This window comes from Camelus ferus, chromosome 15 (assembly GCF_009834535.1).
Source record: "Camelus ferus isolate YT-003-E chromosome 15, BCGSAC_Cfer_1.0, whole genome shotgun sequence".
Classification (NCBI taxonomy): domain Eukaryota; kingdom Metazoa; phylum Chordata; class Mammalia; order Artiodactyla; family Camelidae; genus Camelus; species Camelus ferus.
Genome location: NC_045710.1, coordinates 23,698,066 through 23,704,289, shown reverse-complemented (window position 1 = coordinate 23,704,289; position 6,224 = coordinate 23,698,066). Strand labels below are relative to the sequence as shown.

The 6,224-nt window shown below is 33.9% G+C and overlaps 1 pseudogene; it reads right to left on the bottom strand.

Annotated features, from left to right (window-relative positions):
* Nucleotides 1-993: 993 nt before the first annotated feature.
* On the bottom strand, nucleotides 994-4,089 carry LOC116668931 (annotated as a pseudogene).
* Nucleotides 4,090-6,224: the final 2,135 nt, after the last annotated feature.

The following is a 6,224-nucleotide window of genomic DNA, read 5'->3' as shown; positions in this document are numbered from 1 at the left end:
CTTTTAGGGCATTATGAATAATGTTGCTGTGAACATTAGTATACAGGCTTTACTGTGGACATATGTTTCCAATTCTTAGATATATACCTAGGGGTAGATTGCTGCCTCATGTGTTAACTCTAAATTTAACATTTTGAAGACTTCCCAGACTGTTTTCCAAAGTAGCGTGATTATAAAATGATACAGCTAACGACATATGAGGGCTTTAATTTCTCCGCATCTTTGCCAATGCTTATTATTTTCCTTTCTAAATTATTACTATTATAGACATCCTAGTGACAAGTGGTATCTCATTGAGATTTTGCATTTCCCTAATGACGATAAGCACCTTCTCATGATCTTATTGGATATTTGTATATACTCTCTGCAAAAATATCTATTCAAATCACTAATTTTTTATTTGGATTATTTGTCATTTTATTTTAGATTGTAGGAGATAATTTTATACTCTGGATTCTAGTCCCTCTATTGAATATATTCTTTGCAAATATTTTCACCCATTCTTTGGGTTATCTTTTTAATTTCTTGATGGTGTTCTCTGAAGCACAAAAGTGTTTATGTTGAAGTTAAATCTACTTTTTTTCTTTTGTCACTTGTGCTTTTGGTGTCATACATAGGAAACCATCACTTAATTCAAAGACAAAGATTTACTCAAATGATTTCTTCTAAGACTTTTATACTTTTAGCTCTTACATTTAGGACTTTGATCCATTTGGAGTTAAATTTAGTATATAGTGTAGTGTAGGAGTCCAATGTTATTCTTTTGCCATATGGATATCCAGTTGTCCCAGTACCATTTATTAAAGAATATTCTTTCTATGGGGAGGGTAAAGCTCAGTGATAGTGTACATTCTTAGCATACATGAGATCCTGGGTTCAACTCCCAGTACCTCCATTAAAAGTAAGTAAATAAACATAGTTACCTCCCTACCCCCACTCACCCCCCGAAAAAAGGAATATTCATTCTATCACTGAGTTTTATTGGTGCCCTTGTCAATACATGACCATAAAAGTAAGAGTTTATTTCTAGATTCTCAAATCTATTGCAATAATCTGTATGTCTATCCTACTGCCAGCAACATACTGTCTTCATTACATAGCACTGTAGTAAGTTTTGACATTAAGCTTTGTAGTAAGTTTTGAAATTAAGAAGTGTGAGTTCCCCAACTTAATTCTTTTTCAAGATTGTTTTGGTTATTCTGGGTCCCTCACATTTCCATATGAATTTTAGGATCAGCTTGTCAATTTCTCCAAAAAAGCCAACTAGTATTTTGTTAGGGAATGCACTGAATGATCTACAGGATCAATTTAGGAAGTACTGCCATCTTAACAATACTAAGCCTTCCAATCTATGAATACAGGATGTCTTTCCAATATTTAGTCTCTTTAAGTTCTCTTCAATCTTTTTATAGTTATCAGTGCACAAGTCTTGCACTTCTTTGTTAAATTTATTCCCAAGTACTTTTTTTTATGCTGTTGTTAATTAGTTTTCTTAATTTCATTTTGATATTACTCATTGCTAACATGTAGAAATACAACTGATTTTTGTATACTGACATTGTATCTTGCAACCTTGCTAATTTTATTAGCTATGACAGTTTTTTAGTAGAATCCTTAGGATTTTCTATATACAAACCATGTAACCTGCAAATAGAGATAGCTTTACTTCTTCATTTCCAATCTGGATGACATTTATTCATTCATTTTTAGGACACAAAGTTTGCTTTAAATATTTCTTTGGAGGAGGGGACACTCATACTTCTACTGAAGAGAAAAACTTTTACAATCCAGAGATCTTTTACTTTTTTAGACTTACCATGCCATGAATTTATAGGGAATGGGTTCCAGCAGCTCTGGCTCCATTCTGTTGTTTCTCAAAGTGTGCTTCTCTGCATGGAGCCAGCTGTTGCTTCAGTTGAACCCAATTACGTTTCTCTTTGGATTCCTTCTTTTCCTGATCATTCTCCTTCACATGTTCTAAGAAGCTACTTCAGCTCTTAGAATACTTAATATGCTCAATATGTACACTAATTATCTTGGCAAGAATCTTGCCCTTAACTTGTTCTTTTACAGTGCCAACAGCATGATGGAAAACACTGTAGATTCTTCCAGTTTTGCCACAATAACATTTGTGGGGCATCCCTTTTCGAATAGTGCCCATTGTGATGTCTACAATATCACCTTTATTGTAGATTCACATGTATGTGGCCAAAGGAGTAACACCATATTTTGTAAAAAGCCTAGAGAACATACAATGGGTGCCTCTCCTCTTTCTCTCTGTGTTAGTCATCGTCATTTTGGCAAATTAACTGGATGATGGCAGTTCCAGCCAAAAGGCTGGTTGTCTTTTATTTCTTTGTCTTGCCTCATTACCCTGCCTAGAACATCCAGTCCAATGTTGAATTGAAGTGACAAGAGCAGGCATTCTTGTCTTAACACCATACGAGGAAAGTATTCAACATTTTACCATTAAATATGATAACTGTGGGTTCTTTAGAGTTACCCTTTATCCTGTTGAGGAAGTTCCCCTTTAATCTTAGTTTTCTGAATTTTTCTTTTAATCATTAAAGAGTACAAGATTTTGTCATATTGCTTTTCTCCATCTACTGAGATGCTTAGTGATTTTTGTTCTTTATTCTATTAATAGATTGTAATTCATTGATTTCAGATACTAAACCAACCTTGCATTCCTGAGATAAACCTTCTTGGTCATGTTGTGTAACTGTTTTTTTGGTTTTTGTTTTTTGTTTTTTTTTTTTTAATATTGCTGGATTCAATTTGCTAGTATTTTGTTGAGAATTTTGATATCTGTATCTATATGGGATATCAGTCTTAAGTTTTCTTTCTTTCCACATCTTTGACTAGTTTTGGCATCAAGGTAATACTAGACTAATAGAATGAGGTGGGAAGTGTACTGGTTTCCTACAGCTGCTCTAAAACATTACCACAAGAAAGTGGCTTAAAACAACAAAAATTTATTCTCCTATACTTTTGGATGCCAAAAGTCGAAAATCAGTTTTACTGAGCTCAAATCAAGATGTTGGCAGGCTATGCTCACTCCAGAGACTCTAAAGGAGAATCCACTCCCTACCTCTTCCAGCTTCTTGTGGCTTGCCAGCATTCTTTGACTTTGCCCAAAAGGTAATATTTATATTAGAACATGAATATCTTTTGGGGGGTTATTTTTAGCCTGCCACAGAAACCGTTACCTCTTCTACATTTTGGAAGAATTTGTGAAAGAGTGGTATTCACTTTTTTAAACATTTGTTAGAATTCACCAGTGAAGCCACCTGGGCCTGAACTTATCTTTGTGGAAAATTTTTAAATTATATAGCTAATCTCTTTACTTGTTACAGGTCTTCTCCAATTTTCTATTTCTTCTTGAGTCAGTTCAGTAATTTGTGTGTTTTTAGGAATCTGTCCCTTTCATCTAAGTTACCTAATTTGTTGGGATATAGTCATTTGTGTATTTCCTTATAATCCTTTCATTTCCTTAAGGTCAGTAGCGACATCTCTTTCACTTCTGGTTTTAGTAATTTGAGTTTGATTTTTTTTTTCTTGGTCAATCTAGCTAGAGGTTTGTCAGGGTTTTTTTTTTTTGGTTTTTTAAAAAAAATTCAGTTTCATTGATTTCTCTAGTATGTTTCTATTCTCTACCCGTCTGTTTCTACTCTAATCTTTATTTCCCTTACCAGTGGTCTTTATTTCTTCATGTGGATTCAAGTTACTTTCCAGGGTCCTTTCATTTCACATAAAGGATTCCCCTTAGTATTTTTTGTACGATAGGCCTACTAGCAACAAATTCTCTCAGTATTTCTTTCACCACTTTGAATATGTTATACCATTGCCTCCTGGCCTCCCTGGTTTCTTCTAAGAAACCAGCTATTATTTATATTAAACACCCCTTATATGTGATTAGTTGCTTCTCTCACTGCTTTCAGTAGTCTTTGGCTTTCAACAGTTCTATCAGTTTCAACAGGATGTATCTAATGTGGATCTCTTTGAATTTACTCCACTTGGACCTTGCTAAGCTTCTCACATATGTAGGTTAATTATTTTCATCTTATTTTGAAGTTTTGGACATTATTTCCTCAAATATTCTTTCAGCCCTTTTTTCTCTCTCCTCTCCTGGTACTCCTATTACGCATTTGATAATATACATCATGGTCTCCCCATATCACTGAGTATCTACTTATTCTTTTTTTTCTTTCTGTTTGTCAAGACTATAAAATCTCACTTGACCTATCTCCAAATTCTCTGATTCTTTCTTCTGCTAGTTCAAATTGGCTTTTGAGCTCAAGTAAATTTTTTCATTTCAGTTATTGTACTTTTCAACTCCAGATATTCTATTTGATCCTTTTTTCTAATTTATTTTTATTGCTATTCTCTATTTGATGAGACATTGCTCCTATACTTTTAATTCTGTAGACATGGTTTCCTTTAGTGCTTTGAACATGTTTGTAACTTATTTAAATTCTGTCTAGTAATTTATGGTGTTCTAGTAATGTGGGAGCGTCCTCAGGATCAGTTACATATTGACTTCTTTTTTTCACCCCTGTGCATGGGCCATACTTTTTTTTTTTTTTTTTTTTGCACATCTTCAAATAATATATTATGGCAAAAACTAAGTATTTTAAATAATATAATATGGAAACTCTGGAAATCAGATCTTGTCTCCAAGGATTTTTTTGTTGTTGCTGTTTGTTTAATCAGTTTCCTGGACTAATTCTATAAAATCTATATTCTTTGTCATGTGTGGACGCTGATGTCTTTGCTCAGTTAGCTTTAAATCAACTAACAACTGGATGGAGATTTACTTAAATGTATTGAACCAATAAGTCTCCAAGCATTTGCCAAGGGGTTCTATGTGAGTTATTCCTTCAACATCATGCAGGTAATTTACTACACTACCTTAGTCTTCACGTCCTCCTTGAGCAGAATTTCAGGTCAGCCACAAGTGAAATACAAGAGCTTTCTCAGATTATTCCTACACATGCATACAGCTTTGCATTTGTGTGGCCTTCTAGATTCCCAGGAATATGTCAGAGCTTTTCAAAAACCCCTATGAACATCTCATTACCTACTTTTTCCTTTTAAGTTTTTGGCCAGCTTCCTGTGTGGGCCAAATATATTATCACTACATCAGACAGCTGTAATTCTAAATAACTGCCACTGATTATTTTTGACAAATGCTTCAAGGCAAAAAGGCTGTTAGCATTGAGCCAGTCAGGTCAAATAAAGACAAGTTCTGCAAGCCACTATAGAAAACATTAAGGAGATTCCTTTAAAAAATAAAAACAGAGTTACCATATGATCCAGCAGTCCCACTCCTGGGCATATATCCAGAGAAAACTCTAACTCAAAAAGACAAATGCACTCCAATGTTCATAGCAGCACTATTTACAATAGCAAAGACATGAAAGCAACCTAAATATCCATCTACAGATGAATGGATAAAGAAGATATGGTACATATGTGGGGATGGGGTGTAGAAGACTACTACACAGTCATAAAAAAGAATGAAGTAATGCAAATAGCAGCAACATGGATGGACCTAGAGATTATCATACTAAATGAAGTAAGTCAGATAGAGAAAAAAATTCATATGTCACTTATTTTTGGAATCTAAAAAAAAAATGATATATACTAACTTATTTACAAAACAGGAAAAGACTCACATACATAGAAAACAAACTTATAGTTACCAAAAGGGAAGGTGGGAAAGGATAAATTCAGAGTTAGGGATTAGCAGATACCAACTACTATATATAAAATAAATAAGAAAAAAAGGTCTTACTATACCACAGAGAACTAGATTCAATATCCTGTAATAACCTATAATGAAAAAGAACATGAAAAAGTATATACATTTGTGTGTGTGTGTGTGTGTGTATACTGAATCACCACACTGTACACCAGAAACTAACACAACACTATAAATCAACTATATTTCAATTTAAAAAAAAAAAGTTCTTCCAAAGAGATTTCCAGGGAACTGATAAGCCAATAATGACAACTGTCTGGGAATAGGACTTTTTAAGAATTTTCAAACCTGTTCTGCCTCTCAGTAACTACTAGGCTGCTGATTTTCTTGGCTTCCATGATTTTAAGGCTGGTAAGAGGGCGATGGGACAGGGCAAATTAAAACACCACAAATCTCACTATTCTTACCAAGATTTAAACATTTTTCTTAAAAAAGTGGTCCTCAAATATTACAAGCCTTT